Genomic DNA, 22,251 nt, shown 5'->3' on the forward strand with positions numbered 1-22,251 from the left:
TGTTTCCAACAGTACTTTACGTCATAACCCAGTGACTTGTGCTAATATAACTTGTGGATGGAGCTGCAGAAAGGGATGTGGAAATCTAAAAAGAATTTTCAATTTATTGGAAATCTGTAAATTCATACTTTTTCATCTAATCCTCTTGTCCCTTTTGTCCCATGAGTACCTTACGCACTGTGCCTTGTTTCTTAATATTTTCCTAATGGAGACGCTTTTATTCCCCACCATTCCACTACAATGTCCACCTTGAATGGCCAACTCAAAACTTCTTTTAATAAGCTATGTCATTCATCCATTGATGGATACTTAGGTTGTTTCCATATCTTGGTTATTATGAATAATGCTGCAATAAGTGTGGGAGTGCAGATATCTCTTTGACATACTGATTTCTTTCTTTTGAATATATACCCAATGATGGGTCTGCTAGATCATATGTTAGTTGTATTTTTAGTTTTTTTATGAACTTCCATGTTGTTTTCCATAATGACTACACCAATTTATAGTCCTACCAAAAATGTGCAAGTGTTCCATTTCTTCCACGTTCCTTGCCAACCCTTCTTATCTTTCTTCTTTTTGATAATGACCATTCTAACAGATGTAAGATGATAACTTATTGTGGTTTTAATTTGAATTTCCATGATAATTACCAATGTTGTACATTTTTATATATACGTTGGCCATTTTTATGTCCTTTTTGGAGGAATGTCTATTCAGATTACTTTCCCATTTTTAATTGGCTTATTTATTTTCTTGGTAGGTTGTATGAGTTCCTTATGTATTTTGAATATTTGTTCCTTATCAGATATATAGTTTGCAAGTATTTTCTACCATTCTATAGGTTGTCTCTTCACTCTGTTGTTTTCTCGGATGTGAAGAACCTTTTTGGTTTCATTTAATTCCATTTGTATGTTTTTACTTTTGCTTTCTGTGTTTCTGGGATAGTATCCAAAAAAAAATCATTACCCGGACCAATGTCACGGAAATTTCTCTCTTTATTGTCTTCTATTAGCTTTACAGCTTCAGATCCCACATTTAAGTCTTTAATCCATTTTGAGTTGATTTTTAAATGGTATAAGATGAATGCCTAAGACATTCTTCTGCATGTAGACATCCAGTTTTCTCAAAACCATTTGTTAAAAAGACTGTCCTTTGCCCATGGTGTATTCTCAGCATCCTTATAAAAAATCAGTTAAGTGTAAATGGGTGAATTTATTTCTGGGCTCTCTGTTCTCTTCCATTTGTCTATTCATCTGGTTTTGTGCCAATGCCATACTGCTTCAGTTACTAAAGCTTTGTAGTATATTTCAAAATCAGATAATGTGATGGTTTTAGCTTTGTTAACTGTTTCTCAAGATTGCTTTGACTATTCAGGGACTTTAGTGATTCCATATAAATTTTAAGGTTCTTTTTTATATTTCTATGTAAACAATGCCATTGGATTTTGGATACAGATTGCATGAATTTGTAGTTTGCTTTGGGTAGTATGAATATATTGATAATTTTTTTTCAATCCATGAATATGGGTCATCTTTCAATTTTTTAATCTCTTTCAATTTTTTCATAAATGTTTCACATTTTTCAATATACAAGGTTCAGTTTATTTATAAGTATCCTATTCTTTTTAATGCTATTGTAAATAGAATTGTTTTGTTGACTTCCTTTTGGGTAGTGGATTGTAAATGTAAATAAATGTTACTGATTTTTGTATGCTCACTTTGTATTCTGCAACTTAACTGAATTCATTAATTAGTTCTACTAAGTTTTTTATAGACTCTTTGCGGTTTAATACTTAGGATCATGTCATCTGCAAACAGAAACAAGTTTACTTCTTCATTTCTGATTTGTATAACTTTAATGTATTTTTCTTGCTTAATTACTCTGGCTACAACTTCCAGTACTATGTTGATTAGAAGTGCTGAAAATAAGCATGCTTGCCTTGGTTTGACTCTTAGAGAAAAAGTTGTCAGTTTTTTACCATTGAATGTAATGTTTTCTGTGAGATTTTCACATATGGCCTTTATTAAGTTCAGGTAAGCTCCTTCAATACCAAATTTGTTGAGAGTTTTTATCACAAAAGAGTGTTAAATTTTGCCAAAATTTTTTTTTGCATCTATTAAAATGATCATGTGATTTTTATCCCCCATCCTGTTAATGTGGTATATTAGATTGATTGATTTGTGTATGATGAATCATCCTTACATTCCAGGGATAAATCCCACTTAGTCATGGTATATGATACTTTTAATGTGCTAGTATATTCGGTTTGCTGGTATTCTGTTGAGAGCTTTTGCATCTATGTTCTCTAGAGATATTGGCCTGTAGTCTTTTTTTTTTAATTGTAGTGTCTTTCTCCTCGCTTTGGTATTAGAGTGATGCTGACCTCATTAAGTGAGTTCTGACCTCTTCCATTTTTTGGAATTTTTTAAAGTATTGGTATTAATTCTTTATTAAATGTTTAGTATAATGAAGCCATCTTGTCTTGGACTTTTCTTTCTTAGAGGTTTTTGGATTACTGATACTGCCTCCCGTGTTGTTAAATGTTCCTTGACAGATGAATGGACAAAGAAAATGTGGAGATATATACATATATAGACAAATAGGTAGATATATACACAATGTATATACAGTATATATACAATATATGTATGTATGTATGTGTGTGTGTATGTGTATACATATATATATAATATATACAAAAAAATGAAACATTATTCAGCCTTAAAGAAAGGAAATCCTGTCATTTGGAGCAAAATAAAGAAACTTAGAGGGCATTATGCTAAATGAAATAAGCCAGACCCAAAGAACAAATACTACATGACTTCTCTTATGTCAGGAAATTAAAATAGTCAACTCAGAAGCAGAGAATAGAATGATGCTTACCAGGGTAAGGGACAACAGGGAATTAGGGAAGTATTGGTCAGAGGGTACACAGTTTTAGTTATGTGAGATGAATAAGTCCTACAGACCTTACTGTGTAGCATAATACATATAGATAACAATATTGCATTGTATACTTAAAGATGTATTAAGCACATATATCTTAAATGTTCTTATCACAAAAAAGGGAGAAAGGAAACTTTTAGAGATAATGGTTATGTTTATGGCATTGCTTACGGTGATGTTTTCATTGGTGTATACACATCTTCAAATTCATCAAGATGAATTAAGAAAATACGTACAGCTGTTTTGTATGTCAATCATGCCTCAATAACATTTTTTTAAATAAAAATATTTTTAAATTGTCTTTATTCCAGTGTTCACTGAGTTACTTATTTTTAATTCCTCAGTACTTAATAGTCCGTGTCATATATATATACTTAATCATATACTTTTACATTGCGTTTGTGGATTATCTCCACAAAAGTGAGGGAAAGTTTTCTTTCAGTTTGATTTGGTTTTGGTTTTGAACAAAAGATGAGACTTGTTTTAGCTTCAATCAGTCTGCCAGGATTTAGACTTTCCCTATACCAATGCTATGTCTATAGCTTTGGATGAGTGATTTCACCTTTCTGAATCTTATCTATAAAATGGTAATTAAAACAATTCCTACTTCTTAGGTTTGTTAAGAGGTTTATATGAGTAAAGTCACTAAAATATAGCAGAGTGCCTGCCATATTACAATCTTCCCCAAAATGCTCCTCCTTTGTTATCTTCCTCTCCTTGTATTAATTGTTATTATTTGCCCCAAGAGGACTAACACAATATTAATGACTTAAGAGTTATTTAATAATTACTCAATTCTACAATTTAAAAATGGTCTAAAAATGTTTTACAAATCCATTCAATCTTTGCTTCTCCCATTAGCACCACTACCATTATCCCATCTCCACTTTGGATTGAATTTGAGCCCAGCTTTTATTAAATTCATTCTGGTACTATGAGTTTACATTTCTCATCACTCTCATTGAAAATCTCAGTCTTCTTTCCTTTCCCTCTTCAAAAACACAAAAGTTGTTCGAAATGTGTGCCAGTTATTAATGTATTGTCTCTCAGCTCCAAATTGACCCTTTTTACTTCCTTAGTGAAAATAAGTATCAGTCCTCTACACATTTTTCCTTTACCAGCAGGCACTGAAGCTTTAACAGATAGGGCACTGGTGAGTTATTTCAGCAGGAAAAGGTTCTGCTACCTGGTTCCTGTGTGCTCCCTTGGCAGACACCTGCAGCACACACCTGTGCCCAGGTCTTGTAGTACAGAGGTCACAGCACTCAGTGGCCAGTAGCTTTCCTTAGCACTCACCATGGGAACTTTTTAGTAGAGTGCATCAAGGAGATCATTCCTTATGAACAGCATCTCCACACACTTTCAGTGCAGGTTTCCAGCTAGTTCTGCTGGCGTGGAACCACAATGGATTATCTGTTATCCAGTGATCCATGGCTGTGCCATCTCTATCAGGGTCCGGACTCATCCTTGGAGAAAGGAGGAGTGTGGGGGCTCTCTTGGGTGCTCTCTCTTAGCCCTAAGTTTAGTGACCATCCTTGTATGTGCTCTTCTTACATTCTCTACCTTCTTTAATTCTTACTACCAAATCTCTCATTACTTCACTCCATTATTATACACAGTTTATTTATATAACTTTCCCTCTTCAAATTATTATGTCTCTTTTTCTCTTCTGTTGGACCCAAGCTGATCCAGAGTTCATCATAGTTTTATAGTTTTACTTAGCAACATATTCCAGACCTTTTATCACATTTTAAATGATATAATATATTTAATGACAGGTATTAGATACTACTTGGACTCTATTTATATAATCAATTTTTTTAAATGCCAAATAAGGAAGAAATAGCAATTCTTCAAAATAAAAATGCCAATCAGCATAGAAGTGTTTTAGTTCTCAAGTATGTAGCTGTAGGGAAAGGAAAATAATTTTTTTCCAACCCTCAAATGTTCTTAGTTGGAATGGACCCCTGTAACAAAAAACAGATTAACAAGAGAAAAACAAATGGAAGTTTATTAACATGTATATTGCACATACACACAGAAAACATCCAGAGAATGAGTAGTTCTCAAAGAAGTGGCTTTGAATTCCAGTTTATATAGCTACTTCAACAAAGAAGAGTCAATTTTTTAAAAAGTGACAAGACAAAGGAAAAGGACTTTGAGTCCACAGGGGCAGCAACTTGTGGAAGGCAAATAACTAGCAGAGAAAGGCTAGTTAGTAAAGCTTGCCATATTGGTTTCCCTTGTGCCATATTAAAGCCAATAATGGTCTAAAGTTGTCTTCAGTGGTTAACCTTTGTTTTCCCCGGTGTAAGCGGAAGCAGGTTACCTTGGTCTTTGTACAGTTATGTCCTGCTTTTAAGACAAAGAGAGGAAGGTCAGAGAGCTTTCCTGCATCTGCTGTTTCTTAATTGCCCTCAGTGCAACAATTCTTTGTAGTTGGGGGTGATATATTCTGGTCTCCCACATAGCTCATTCAGTCAAAAGATAAAATAGCCACCTACATCTTGTATTTTCTACTGGAAGAAGCCATTTATTTTTTCAACATATAATCCATTGTAATTTTTAAAAAAATTAGCAGCATATTTTAATTAGAAGGAGTTGAAAGTTTAACAGCTCCAAGTGATAAGATACAGTACTGCATTTTAACCAACATGAGCATTAGAATTAGATCCAAGGGCAAATGAATCCAAAAACGGGTGAGTTTCCTGAGTACAAAAAGAAAAGAATGAAGAGGAAGAGCGGGAAAAGGAGAAGGTAGAAGAGAAAAAGCAGAAGGAGGAAGAGGAGAAAAATAAAGAGAATTGGGTGTTATTTTCTCAGCAAGATAACTGCTATCTGCTGATCAAGCCATCTCTGTCTCAGTGCTCCTTGGTATCACTTTCTTGTTTTTCTCAATTTATTCAAAAGTCCTTTCAAGTAGCATTTCTTATTATAACAATACATCATGCAACTCTCTTTTCTGAAACTTAAAATTTTGAAATAAAATTATGTAAAAATAAAACACTTGTTTTCATTTTTGTTTCTTGTGTGTTCAATTTAAGAAAGCAGCAGGCTTAAGGCATGAGTAGTGTTGTTTTGCCTTCTCCATCTATCATTTGCCAGATCTGCTCTACTAGAAGTATATTCTTTTGTTTCCAGGATGAGAGTGGAACTCACTGGCCTTAATGCAATCAAGTCATCTTTCTTCTTTATCAAGAACGCTTCGGAGTCCCAGGAAACTGCCAAGTAGGTGCTGTCAGGAGCAGATGCTATTAAGGTTAGAAAACAAAGTTAAAGTGGGAAGTGGATGATCCAATCTTCTCTTGGGGGAACTGTGTTTACCTTTTTCCAGAAACAGAGCAGCTCTAGTAAATATGCAATAAAAAAAATGCAAGCCTGAAAGGACCGCAGAATATGCAGTTTTACACTGAAACAGATTTGTCAACTTATTACATATTGCTGTGTTCACATAGTTTTGAATATTCACTATCAAATGCCTTTTAAATTCAGCAGTGAATTCTGCTGCCGCGCAGATGATTTCAGTTATTATAAAAAAAGGACATGCACACATACACATACAACAGGCAATATCAAAACGATAATGATTGCATTCCAAAGATACCTATTTGTTTACAGCCTCAAAGTTTAAGTCTCTTTAACTCTGGAGATATAGCATTACATTAAAAAGCATTAGCATTTAATGACCCTTTCATACTAAACAGGAAGAAAATAATAGGTACTACAGAAGGAAAGAAGAATAGTTTAAAAGCCTTTTTCCTCACTTTACTCTGGCACATATGCTTTCAAACAGTAAAATTGTACCGGGTATAAGCACAATAAGTATATGATTCTCATTATTTTGGGAAATGTTACTGTCAAAGCAGAAACATCCTCCAGGATGTGTGATGGTTAACTTATTCTCCTGTACAATGCCCACTAAAGATTCTAGTACAAATATTGAAAAATATAAGTCATAAACACTGAGAATGTCATAAAAAAGAGGTTAATTTCATACTCAAACTTTTACTCTAAAAGTATACCTCAAGAAGAATAATTTAAACAGCACAACTCTTTTCTGCACATGGCATTTTTACCTAACCTTGAAAAATAAGTGAGTCTTTTCACTCTACAAGACAAGCCCATGGATGGCATATGTTTTTTATCTTAATGGATTTATTCAAATACATTTTAAATTTTCTCTACTTAATTAATATACTAATGCCAAGTTACCACACAAAGAGTACTTACACTTAACAAAGCCAGCTGTTATTATGATTATTTTGTCAGAAAACATGGAATTATATTTTAACAGAAGTTCAGAATCATCAAAATCACTTTAATAATACAAAGGATGCATTGTCAATCCTTAGTTTACTTGGTTTTTATTGCTATTTTTCTCCTCTGCATTTTGATGCCAGAGTTCCTTCATTAATATACATGAAGATTGTTTCCAAATCTTAATTGCCCACTCAGATACCTGACAATAAAACAGAAGGATCAAGTCATGGTTACTTATTAGTCAGGCTCAAATGGAATATGGTTTGCTCTAATGTGTAATAACTGTAAACAAAGGCAAGTATCTTTTATAGGTCTATCAAAATCCAAAATGTTGTATGAGCTACACTGATTGATTTATCAAATATTTATAAGCACCTTCTATGTATTAAATTGCAAGGCTAGGTACTGATGATACCAAAATGAATAATGCATTTCCATTTTTATTTTTCATGTCTTTAAATAAATGAACAGACTGGTAGCCATGACTGGCATGTAAATAGATAACAGTAACCATACTGTTAATATAATATATCCCAGAGCAGGCATTGGGTGGAGAGTATCCACCTGCTCATAAAGCAGATAACTGAATTGGGCTTTCAGGTATATACAGAAGTTCACTAGGCAAAAAAAAAAAAAAAAGATTCTAAGTCACAAAAAATAATAGGTAAAAAACAAAAATCCTGAAAACAACTTGAAAAATTAAAGGGATTGCCAGAGGTTAGGTAGATGTGACAGGAGTTTTTGGAGGCAAGTGATAAGATTCAGGATATGAGGTGAGAGAAAGAGAGGCAAAGACCACATCATGGAGGCTCTGAAAAAGAAACTGCCCTTTATCCATAGGACTACCAATCGATGACTCAGGGCATCAGTGGAAATCAGATAAGCATTTTAAGATCAGCTAATTCAGACTTCACAGTGTTTACAATAGAATGAAGAAGATCAAGAAGAGCAGATCAAAAGCCGTTCCTATCAACCAAGTGCAAGATGTTGAGGGAATAAACTGGGACACTGGCTGATATCAAATAGGCAACACATAAAAGAACATAAACCCAAACTAATTCCCACCTTGGGATCCCAAGATTACACACGTGTGAACCTGAGGGGAACAAAGGGAGATAAAATACAAACAAAAACAATTCCTGGGAGTTCAGAGAAAGTATGACCATAATACTGAATGTATAAAAAAAGTTTCATTGGCTCTTAAAGTTAGTATAAGCCCCTGATACAAACTACCCTAAAAATAATGTGTGTACTACTACTGAACCTAATGTTAATTTTCTGGAAATGGTCAGTCACTTCTTTCTAGTTGCCTCTGTTATTCATTCCACAATTAAAATAAAATTTCTTTCAAATCCACAGAAAACATATTAGAAGAAAATACTCTTAAGATTTTCAATTGGTAAACAATTCATTATGGTTTGGAAGAAATTAGTCTAATCCTAGATAGTTCTTTAGGGTCTGACTGACCACTAATAACTGACCACTAACAACTAATGGAGCTAAAATCAGGATGGACCAGCCCATGATTCAACTGCAGAGTATTGAGAGAAGATACTATTGAAAACAATTATTACTGGCTGGATGAGATGAGAGAAATACAATTTCAGCTGTAAATCTCAAGTGATACTAGAGGGTTGTGGTACATGCCATAAGAAAGAGTAGAGATTTTGCCAAAGATAGGCAAAGAAAAAGCTGGTGTGGATTCAGTAGTCAAGGCAAGAAGATCCTGGATAAAGAACCAGAATCCACCAAACTCTTTGAGTCGAAACCAGATAGTAAACTTTGTGCAGGATCTTTACTGCACATGACCTGTTGGGAGAAGGTATGAGGTATAAACCCCTTGGGTATGGCTGAACTGAGGCTAGATAGATCAATCCTCTCCTAACAGATTCGAGAATTGGGAGATGCTCACTGTAGCTCCTGTGGAAACCTTAGCGTCATAATATCCCTGATTACCATGACATTACTAATTACCTAGAAAGTGATGGCTAATTTTTTACCTAAACTGATCTCCCACTAGAATTTATGCAAGCGGAAGTGGCTACAAGTCTCTGGTGGGGAAATTTTTCACATTTCTAATTGGGAACTCAGTATAGCATACGTTAACTTCCCAGAAAAGAAACTTGATGATTGAGTAAGTCAGTTGACACTAAACTTATACATGTATTCTTTAAATCTAGGACAAAAAATTAAAAGCTAAATACGTTTAAATTAACATTAAATTAGTTAAAATACATTTAAACTCCCAACACTTCACTTGCAGTAACAAGAAGCATCTCTCCTTTAAATTTACATTGTCTCTTTCTCTGATTATTTTTCTCCTACCTTCTACAGCTAGATATGCAACTGAAGAGAAAAGCCAACCTTTCGGCCATGTCTGAACACTTCAGAACCACAAAATTTAACGTATCAATGAATATGAAATAAAAAAACATAATAGAATAATAACCAGTGCTGAAGTCCTGGAAAATTAGAATAACCTGGACATAGTCTGGGAACTAACATAATAAACCTTATCATATTTTTTCCTCTGAATTGAATTATTCCACATACATTTTAGCCACCTGACTAATTAAATAAAAAATGGTCTTATTTTAGTAATGAGTATCTGCAGCATGGAGAGACTGACTAACCTCAGTCGTGAACCAGGTAAATCAGAAGGAATTAAATTCATGTTGTTACATCAGTCTTTAATCATAAGGACAATGGGTGGCAAAACCTGGCTAGCTGTGCACCAGAAAGTTTCCCTTTTCCTCTTGGGCACACAGCTAGTCCATATTTACCAGCCTTCTTTGTTGTGAGTGTAGCCACAAGTTCAAGTCTTAGAGAATGGAATATAGGCAGAAGCAATGTACACCACCTCCAGGCCTAGCCTATAAAATCCTTGTCATGAAATCTTTCATTTACTTTTCCCATCTACTACCTCTTTCCCAGACACAAAGAGTAAGAAGTACCATATTATTGCTTCAAGCCATTGACATTGGAGGACTTTTTTATTATTTCATATCTTTTCATAAATTAGCATGCCCTGATAATACAAAAAAAAATTCTTGTGATATTGTAATAAAAATGAATGTTTCAAGCCACAGTTCCCTCATTTGCTGCTAGGATTCAAATTAACTCCTATCTTTCCTAATGTTAACATCTTCTTTATAGACCAAAATGGAATATGGCTCCACTGCTATTGGTCTTTCATAGGTCAAATGATGCAAAGTTGGATCCTAGAAATGAAAACTTAGAATCAATATGTTGACCTCTGCTATCCAATTTATTATTCAGGGATAATAAACATTTTTCAATGTCACAAAAATCCTTACGAATCAGGGGCTTTTTATTTTCCTCTTCTGATTTACAGAGTAATATCTCAATACAATTGTTATTACTTTTCTGTGTAAATGTGGCTTCACCTTTGTATGTCCTATCTTAAAAATATATTTATAACTTTTTAAAAATACATAGAGAAAACTCAGTTGAGAGTAAAATATCAGTAAATGCATCATATTCAAAAATGGAAAGTTGTCTCTCAAAATGATAAGGATATGAATACATTCTTATTTGGGGGAGTTAGGACTGCTGCATGATACACAGGCATATTTTACATTCTTTTTGAAAATTTGTCTTTTGGCTTTATGTCAATGAGATAATAAGGTGGTCTGGCTTAAAATTATAAGCTCAAATTGAGTTTAGCAAAACTGAATTGTCATGTTGTCTTCATAGAATCTATATCTTACCATAAGCTGCAACAGAGTTGAGAAGGATCTGTTCAAAATTGCTACAGATTTAAAAAAATAATGTTGTAATTATTTTCAGTGTGAGTCTATTCATTCCTGATTGCTACTTGAGTGGTCTCAAGACTCTTAAGATAAGAAACTAGTGACTTATTCCTTAGGAGCAATTACCCAACTCATATGAGAGAACAAATTTGAGAAACAAACTCATTTGTGACATATTCCTAACCCTGTTTAATGTGGATGCCCTGAAAATATATTGTTTCCAAATCCACAAAATTACACTAGATCATGAAAACAGCAGGGATATGTGTCCTGTGGAAACAGATGCACACAGAAAAGTGTTTGCAGAAAATGAAGGGGGTATAATTTGCTGAAGACAAGTTCAATGACTAAAACACAGACTGTTCAAAACATTATTGTGCCTAATTGGTAGGCCCTCAATTTCTATCTCATCATGATAAAAATTATGCTTTTTCATATTTGAAAACTATTATATTCTGTTTAAATATGTTTTCATTTATATTTTCTAAAATGGCTATTATCCCTTTAAAAAGTGAAAGCAGATGTGGAAGAAAACACAAAGCATGTTAGACACACCAAGAAGGGAATATAAAGCAGAAATTAAGAGTCATACTGTGCTTATTTTGGTGATGTGTTGAGAAGGAAAGTGATCAATTTAGAATCATTCTGGCCTCACCTGACAAAGCACTCTGGCGTAAGTCTGCATCCTCAGGGAAGAAGCGAGAGGCTGTCTTTCATTATGTGTGCACATGTACACACACATACAGTTCTGCCTGGCAACTCATACTTGTATGGAAATTCATATGTCCTCCAAGGTGAGGCATTTTTTTGTTTCATGAAGGTCCATCTAGGCCAACAGAGTCCTTTAACTTGGCTAAGTTACCCTGAGTTCCCAATGCCAAAATTCTAGGGTTAGCAGGTGTGCAGTGAAAGTGTAATTGGCTGTGAAGCAACAATTTAAAAAGCACTGAAATTAGTCACTAAATATGGATTCTAGTTCCCACTCCATCATCACTAATCACTGTGACCCTCAGCCTTCTCATCATAGACATACTTCCACTTAACCTACCATAAAGGGTGGTTGTATGCCTCAAATGAGATAAAATAATCACATCAAAAGCTATAGAGAGGCAAAGAAGGTGATGTAAATTTAGAAGAGTAAAAACTACATTTCTTTACTTTCTTACTATTTATGAGTCAACAGAATAAAATTTTTTCTCAATAAAAAGATTAGAGAGAAGGAGGGAAGAGGGCTGACTACATGCAGCCAGAAGGAACATCTGCCACTGAAGGAATGGGACATTGGGAAGACTAGCAAACTCTGAGCATATCTTTGGAGAGAAGGCATTGAGAGTGGATGGAAGGAGGACACAGACGCTGGCTGAAGGGGGAGGAAACTGGGAACCCTGCACAGTGATACCATGCACCAGGACTCGTTCTTGGCCCCTAGTGACTCTTGGGGAAGAGGTGAGTTGAGTAGGCAAGGAGCAACCTGCTCTTGCCATGGACCTCTGAAAACATGGGAGCAGGAGACCCCATGACCACCACAGACATTTGAGCTAGAAGGGACTGATGCTTAGAGAGGTGGTGGGAGCAGAACTCCAGCTGCTGCAGAGTTCAGAGGGTTTGGTGCAGGAATGTCTGCAGTGGAGCACGGCCAGGGATGCCCATCCCCCAAGGCTTGCCTTGCTTCCCTAGGAGACTTTAGCCTTAGAGGAACTGTGGCCCCGACCACAGCAAGGTGATCTTGCCTGTGACACAGGGCTGGTCCAACCTGAGGGTCCCATTGTCTGCTGGCCTCTCTCAGGGCCCCAGCCTGAACAGTGCCAGCTTGCCATGCAGCCTTGGATGCCCAGCCAGGGTGCCTCCTGAGGCCCCCATCATAGTTTTTGCGCTGGCGGACCACACCTGACCATCAGAGAACTCCAACAGCATGGCCTCTGCAGATGCACACCAGCCTACCCACACCCTATCCCCACTGCATCCTCCCTTATGCTGCTTTGCAAGCACACACTTGTCCACAACCACCCCCAACACTGCTTCACCTGTACGCATGTGTATTGGTAGACCTCACCTCTCCTTCCTGGCTGTTGTGCATGTGCACATGCACCCCACCATGACACTGCTGCTGATGTAAGCACACCCTGACCACCCCGCCACATTAGCACTGCCAGCACAAGCACATGTACAGAGACCAGTGGCCTCACCCCCTGCCCTTCCCCACCACCGCTGCCAGCATGAATGTACCCACAGGAGGTGCTGGCTTAACACCCACCAGTGACCTACCACTGCACTGATAACGCCACTGTCATGAACATGCACACAGATGTCACTGGCTCCACCTCACACCACAGACTGCACCACCAATGCCACCATTATGAATGCCTGCATGGAGGGAAGCAGGCCTTCATGCCAGTCATTGAGTGTGCCCAGCCCCAGTCAATGAATGTGCACCCTGCCACAATGCTGCTACTGCCCCCAACAAAGCATTTTGGCTGGCCATCAGAGTGTTGTGCCTAGTGGGCCAAGAATACCTCAATCCCACCAGCACAGCAGTTTCCTAACCCCCAGAGGCAAGGGAAAAAAGTTGGGAGCCTGCTACCAGCCCCCTAGATAGAGCATGCAGCCCAGGAGTCCTGAACTGAGACACGGCCCAGTAAAATCTTCCAGCAATGAAGCCAGTCAATTGAATCCACATTATACTACAACCAAACCCCCAAGGACACCAAAAAAGATAAAACAAAAAGAAACCCAGCCGGGCACAGTGGCTCACGCCTGTAATCGCAATACTTTGGGAGGCTGAGGCAGGCGGATCACAAAGTCAGGAGTTTGAGACCAGCCTGGCCAACATGGTGAAACCCCATTTCTACTAAAAATACAAAAATGAGCCGAGCGTGGTGGCACATGCCTGTAATCCCAGCTACCTGGGAGAGTGAAGCAGAAGAATTGCTTAAACCCAGGAGGTAGAGGTTGCAGTGAGCCGAGATCACACCACTGCACTCCAGCCTGGGTGGCAGAGTAAGACTCCATTTCAGAAAAAAAAAAAAGAAAAAAAAGAAACCCAACCAAAGGACAGCAACTTCAAAGACTGAAGGAACATCACCCCACAGAGATGAGAAAAAAATAGTACAAGAACTCTGGCAATTCAAAAAGCCACAGTGTCATGTTACCTCCAAACAACTGCCTTAGTTCCCCAGCAATCATTGTTAAATAGGCTGAATTGGCTGAAATGAAAGAAATAGAATGCAGAATATGGATAAAAACTAAGATCATCAAGATTCAGATGAAAGTCTAAACCCAATCCAAAGATTCTAAAGAAAAAAAAAATACAGGAGATGAAAGACAAAATGGCCATTTGAAGAAAGAACCAAACTGATCTGATAAAGCTGAAAAATTCAATTTAAGTATTTCAGAATACAATTGCAAGTATTAACACCATGATCATCCAAGCTGAGGAAAGAATCTCAGAGCTCAAATACTAGCTCTCTGAAATAACTAAGTGAGAAAAAAATAAAGAAAAAACAAAGAATGAACAAAACCTTCGAGAAATATGGGATTATGTAAAGAAAGGAAATCTATGACTCACTGGTGTCCCTGAAGGAGAGGAAAAGAAAGCAAGCAACTTGAAAAACATATTTCAGGATATCATACATGAAGATATCCTCAACTTTGCTAAACAAGCCAGTGTTAAAATTCAGGAAATGTGGAGGACCCTTGTGAAATACTATACAAGAAGATCACCCCCAAGATACACAGACATCAGATTCTCCAAGGTTGAAATAAAATAAAAAATGGTAAAGGCAGTTAGAGAAAAGGGGCAGGTAACCCATATAAAAGAAACCCCATAAGGCTAAAAGCAGAACGTTTAGTAGAAACTCTACAAGTCAGAAGAGACTGGGGGCCTATATTTATAATTATTAAAGAAAAGAATTTCAAACCAAGAATTTCATATCCAGTCAAACTAAGCTTCATAAGTGAAGGAGAAAAAATATTCTTTTCATATAAGCAAATTCTAAGGGAACTCATGACCACCAGCCCTGCTGTATCAGAAATTCTGAAGGGAGCGCTAAATATGGAAAAGAAAAACATTACCAGCCACTACACAAACACACACACACAAGCTAGAAAACTTACAAGAACTGGATAAATTTTTTGAAGCATAATGAAACTATAAAACAACCACACAAAGTCTGCATAATAACCAGCTAACAACACAATGACAGGATCAAATCCACCTGTACCAATACTAACCTTGAATGAAAATGGATGAATGCCCCAATTAAAAGGCACAGAGTGGCAAGTTGGATAAAGATGCAAAACCCACTGGTATACTGTCTTCGAGAGACTCATTTCACATGCAATGACACCCAGAGGTTCAAAGTAAAGGGGTAGAGAAAAATCTACCAAGCAAACAGAAAACAGAAAAAACGCAGGAGTTCCTAGTCTAATTTCAGACAAAACAGGCTTTAAACAAACAAAGATTAACAAAGTCAAAGAAAGGCATTACATAATGGTAAATAACAAAAAGACTTAAGTATCTTAAATAAATATGCACCCAACACAGGAGCACCCAGATTCATAAAGCAAGTTCTTAGAGACCTATAAAGAGACTTGGCAAACCACACAATAATAGTGGGAGACTTCAACGTCCTACAGACAGTATTAGACAGATAATCAAGACAGAAAACTAACAAAGATATTCAGCACCTGAACTTGACACTTAACTGAATGGACCTTATGGACATCTACAGAACCCTCCACCCCAAAACAACAGCATATACATTCTTCTCATCTGCACATGGCACATACTCTAAAATCAACTATACAATTGGACATAAAATACTCAGCAAATTCAAAGAAACAAATTATACCCACCACACTCTTTGACTACTGCACAATAAAAATAAAAATAAATACTGAGAAAATTGCTCAAAAGCATATGACTACATGGAAATTAAGCTATCTGCTCCTGAATGACATCTGTGTAAATAATGAAATTAAGGCAGAAATTAAGAAATTCTTTAAAATTAATGAGAACAAAAATACCACATACCAGAACCTCTGGAGCACAGCTAAAGCAGTGTTAAGAGGGAAAGTTATAGCATGAAAGGCCCACATCAAAAAGTTAGAAAGATCTCAATTTAAGAACTTAACATCTCAACTAGAGGAATTAAGAAGCAAGAGCAAAAAAACCCTGAAGTGAAAAGAAGATGAGAAATAACCAAAATCAGCTGAACTGAACAAAATTGAGGCATGAAAAACCATACAAAAGATCAATGAATGTGGGAGTTGGTCCTTTGAAACAATAAATAGGATAGACAGACCACTAGCCAGACTAATAAAGAAAAAAAGAGAGAATAGCCAAATAAACGCAACTAGAAATGACAAAGGGGATGTTACCACTGACCCCACAGAAATACAAAAAACTTTCAGAGACTATTATGAGCACTTCTGTAAACACGGAGCTAGAACAGAATTGGATAAATTCCTGGAAACATAAAACCTCCCAAGATTGAACCAGGAAGAAATTAAACCTTGGAACAGACCAATACAACTTCTGAAATTGAAGCAGTAACAAAAAGCCTACCAACCTGTATTAGTCCGTTTTCATGCTGCTGTTAAAGACATACCTGAGACTGGACTGGACAATTTACAAAAGAAAGAGGTTAAATTGGACGTACACTTTAACATGGATGAGGAAGCCTCACAATCAAGGAGGAGCAAGTCATGTCTTACATGGATGGCAGCAGGCAAAGAGAGAGAACTTGTGCAGGAGAACTCTTATTTTTAAAACCATCAGATCTCTTGAGATCCATTCACTATCATGATAACAGGATGGAAAAGATTTGCCCCCATGATTCAGTTACCTCCCCCTGAGTGCCTCCCATAATATGTGGGAATTCAAGATGAGATTTAGGTGGAGACACAGCCAAACCATATTGCAACCTGAAAAAGGCCAGGACCACATGGATTCACAGCCAAATACTACCAGATGTATAAAGAAGAGCTGGTAACATTTCTACTAAAACTATTCCAAAAAGTTGAATAGGAGGGACTCCCTAATTCATTCTATAAGGCCAGCATTATTCTTATATCAAAATCTTGCAGAGACACAACAAAAAAAGAAAACTTCAGACCAATGTCCTTGATGAACATAGATGCTAAAATTCTCAACAAGAAGCTAGTAAACCTAACCCAGCATCACATCAAAATGCTAACCACCTAATAATCAAGGAGGCTTTATTTCTGGGATGCAAGTTTGGTTCAACATACACAAATCAAAAAATGTGATTCATCACATAAATAGAACTAAAAACAAAAAGCACATGATCATCTCAATAGATGCCGAAAAGACGTTGGTTAAAATTCAACATTGCTTCATGTTAACACTCTCAGCAAACTAGGCATTGAAGCAACATGCTTCAAAATAATAAGAACCATCTATGACAAACTCACACCCAACATCATACTGAATGGGCAAAAGCTGGAAGCATTCCTCCTGAAAGCTGGAACCAGATAAGGATGCCCTCTGTCAACATTTCTATTCAATATAATACTGGAAGTCCTGACCAGAGCCCTCAGGCAAGAGAAAGAAATAAAAGGCATCCAAATAGGAAGAGACGAATGCAAACAATTCCAGTTTGCAGACAATATGATTCCATACCTAAAAATCCCCATAGTCTCTGCCCAAAAGCTCCTCGATCTGGTAAACTGCTTCAGCAATGTTTCCAGACACAAAATCACTGTACCAAAATCAGTAGCATTCCTATACACCAACAATATCCAATCTGAAAACCAAATCAAGAACATAATCCCATTCATAATAGCCACAAAAAGAATAAAATATCTAGAAATACAACTAACCAGAGAGGTGAAAGTTATCTATAACTAGAATTTTAAAACACTGCTGAAAGAAATCAGAGAAGACACAAATAAATGGAAAAACATTCCATGCTCATGGATAGGAAGAATCAATATTGTTAAAATGGCCATACTGCCAAAAGCAATTTATAGATTCAATGCTGTGCCTGTTAAACTACCAATGACCTTCTTCACAAAAATAGAAGAAATTATTTTAAAATTCATATAAACAAAAAAAAACTCATATAGCAAAGGCAACCCTAAGCACAAAGTTGGAAGCATCACATTACCTGCCTTCAAACTATATTACAAATTTACAGTAACCAACACAGCAAGATACTGGTACAAAAACAGACACCTAGACCAATAGAACAGAACAGAAAGTCAAAATAATGCTGCACACCTACAACCATCTAACTTTGAAGAAAGTTAACAAAAATAAGCAATTGATAAAGGACTCTCTATTCAATCGAGGATGCTGGAATAACTGGATAGCCGTACACAGAAGACTGAAATTGGATCCCTTCTTTACACCATATACAAAAATCAACTCGAGATGGATTAAAGATTTTATAAAACCTAAAACTATAAAAAAACCTGGAAGATAACCTAGGAAAGTTCATTCTGGTCATAGACCCTGGCAAAGATTTCATGATAAAAATGCCAAAAGCAATTGCAAAAAAAGTAAAAATTAGTAAATGATATCTAATTAAACTAAAGAGCTTCTGCACAGCAAAAGAAACTATTAACAGAGTAAACAGACAATCTAGGGAATAAGAGAAAATATTTGCAAGCTATGCATCTGACAAAGGCCTAATAATCAAAATCTATAAAAACTTAAATCAACAAGCAAAAATCAAGCAATCCCATTAAAAATGGGCAAAGGACATAAACAGACACTTTGTTTTTTTTTTTTTTTTTTTGAGATGGCTTCTTGCTCTGTCGCCCAGGCTGGAGTGCAGTGGCATGATCTTGGCTCACTGCAACCTCCACCTCCTGGGTTCAAGCGATTCTTCTGCCTCAGCCTCCCAAGTAGCTGGGACTATAGGCACACACCACCATGCCCAGCTAATTTTTGTATTTTTAGTAGAAACAGGGTTTCACCGTATTGGCCAGGCTGAAACAGATACTTCTCAATACAAAACATACACACAGCCAAGAAGCACATGAAAAAATGCTCATCATCACTAATCATTAGAGAAATGCAAATCAAAACCACAGTGAGATACCATCTCACATCAGCGATAACGGCTACTTTTAAAAAGTCAAAAAATAACAGATGCTGATGAGGTTGTGGAGAAAAGGGAACTCTTATTCATTGTTGATGAAAATGTAAACTAGTTCGGCCATTGTGGAAAGCAGTGTGGCAATTTCTCAAAGAACTCAAACCAGTATTACTATTTGACTCAGAAATCCCATTATTGGTTATATATCCCCCAAAATATAAATTGCTCTACCATATAGATACATGCATGCATATGTTCATTGCAGCACTATTCACAATAGCAAAGACATGGAAACAACATCAATGTCCATCAATGGTAGAATGAATAAAGGAAACATGGTACACATACACCATGGAATATTACACAGCCATAAAAAAGAACAAGATCATGTCTTTTGCAGCAACATGGATGGAGCTGAAGGTCATAATCCTAAGTGAACTAACAGGAACAGAAAAATAAACACCGCATGTTATCACTATAAATGCGAGCTAATTATTGAGTGCACGTGGACACAAACAAGGGAAACACAGGCATTAGGGCCTGCTTAAAGGTGGAGGTTACTATGATTATTACCTGAGTAGTGAAATAATCTGTACACTAAAGCCCCATGACACACAATTTACCTATATAACAAACCTGCATATGTACCCCAAACCTAAAATAAAAGTTTTAAAAAATAGTAAAAGCTAGAGCAAAGCAAAAACTTTTAGTTCAACACATTCCCTAAATTTCAAATGTCAAAGCCAGAAGCTGATTTGTGATATTCCTGAAGGATGTTTAATGCTGGAAAAGATTCAGGCTAAGTTAGAAGTTGTTTCCTTCTTAAATTTATAAGCTCTCATCATATATATTTTTAAATTAATGAGATCTCAAGAAAAAGAACAACAGAAGACGATAGAGAAGGGAAGAAACTCTAATCCTCTCAATGAACATGGACTCCATTGCAAGAGTGAGTAGAGAGATGTAAAATATTGTTCTCTCAGTTGTTATCACTTCCAATGTACTTCTCTCACTGTAAGCACCTTATCAGGATGAGTATTGAAAGATATAAAGTTGCAAAAAGCAGCTACGTATTTAATGGGCAAAACAAAACAGTGATCTGTTCAAACCTAGAGTCAAAAATGTTTTTGTTAAACTCTGCTGCAATTTGTGAGGGAGTTGAAGAATTTTTCAAAGTAATTTTCATTGTATTTGAATTGCACCTTCCCCATTTTGGAATTTAAATCACGTGTAAAATATTATTTCACTAATTTTATGAAATAATTTTTAAAACTAACTTCCTAACTAATCTCTTCTGGTTCTAGCCTTGGCCTTTTCCAACTGAACCTTTAAGAGCTACTAAAGTGATATTTCTAAAATGAAAATCTGATCTTCTGTCTCCCCTGATTAAAATATTTCCAGTGAAGTTGTACTACATAGAGCAAATGCCAAGTTATTTAGTTTGGTATAAAAGGTTCTCCTTAATTTGACACTTAATGTTTATTTTCATTGCATCACACCAGCCATTCCAAGACAATGCTTAATGCTTCAGCCAAATGAAACACCTTATATCTTTAACATCTTCCTTCCTGCCTGCGAAACTGTAATTCATCTTTTAAAACTCACCTCAGGTATTGCCTTGATTAAGAAGTCTTCCACGAGCCCTAAACCAAATTAAATTGTTCTCTTATCTGTGCTTCCTTTATATTTTGCATGCTTGTAATCTTGCATTTTTTTTAATCCTTGTCCTCTGTTTAGTGGATTGTGAACTTCTTAAAAGTGAACACTATAATGTTTCTTTACTTTTTCAGTGTCTGGTATAATGCTTGATTTATTAAAGGTGCTCTGTAAATCATTTATAAATGAATCCATAAAGTGTTGCTTCATTATCATCTCACTAGCCTAATGTTTTAAAACTAGGTTTTCATATATTTGGAACAAAGGAAATGTTCTCAATTACATTTCTTATACATTGAGAGTTTATTTTCTCCCAGTCTTTGCAAAATGGAGAGTGGCACTGCCAAGACATGACATTGCTGAAACTTACTTTCTTAGTTAACGAGAATCTTGCCACAATTTCTGTATCTTTTTATTTAGCTCTAAGAGCCTTTTATCTTGTCTAAATTTTATCCACGTTAATCAAATATAATTCAAAATTATTATAAAACTTATTAGAATAGAGAACTTTCTCTGCTCACTAAATCATACATATTAACCATACATCCAGAATGAATCAACATCTGGGAAAAACATTGGCTATCAAAGCCTGAATGACAAGGATCAACATATCTACTGGTAAATTCTGGGAGGAAATGAAATGTGCAATTTTGATTATATATGTCAACTTGTTGGTGTATAAACCTGAAATTATCCATCTTTCCTGTATAACGTAGCCAACTATGTTGGCAAATGCTCTTTTTCTGCTAGACAGACTGCTCTTGATGTTATCTCAGGACAATTTCATTAATTTCAGCTATGAAAACCACAGCATATCAATTTTTAAAGTATATTCTTAAGTGTTTTTAACATTTACCACATATATGATTAAATATCAGTATAATCTTATGTGGGCTGGACTTGTTGTCTTACAGGCTTGGTGTAAAGGTGTGTTGTGCTCACTCTCATTTTCCCATCCATGTTAACTTACCTTAGACTCAAGTACTGGGGTGAGGAGGAGGGAAAGAAGAAACAATATCTATTTGTATGAATGCCCATGGAAAGTTTTCTTTTATCTTCATATTGATCTCACCATTGATCTACACTCATTGGCAGGCATGGAATTATAAGCAACTACTGTAAGCAAAAATTAATGTCTTCAAGATGAACTATAAATCTCCCAACCCCACCCCTAAACTCCCACTCAAGATACACACCTCAGTCTCACAAAGTATCCCTTTGGTGTGTGTACTTCCTTGCTCTGGTGCTGTGGTGAACCCCAGAAATCCCACTGCTATTATGTCACTTGACACTTACAGCCTCAACATGGTGAAATTAACCTTTCATAGCCCTCGAGATGAGGAATTTGAGGGGTAGTTTTTATGTCCCCTTCAACTGGCCTATTTTCACATATACTACCCTACGATCATTCCCTAGTGCTTTTTCTCCAGATTCAAGGTGTGAGGCATATGGACAAATCTAGTGACTAAGCAGGCATGCAACAGAAAAAAGACCTGTCTCCCATTTTTTCACATATGCACAAATTTTATGAACAGATCTTTCCCCACCCC

The sequence above is a fragment of the Pongo abelii genome, chromosome 4 (genome assembly GCF_028885655.2).
Source record: "Pongo abelii isolate AG06213 chromosome 4, NHGRI_mPonAbe1-v2.0_pri, whole genome shotgun sequence".
NCBI lineage: Eukaryota > Metazoa > Chordata > Mammalia > Primates > Hominidae > Pongo > Pongo abelii.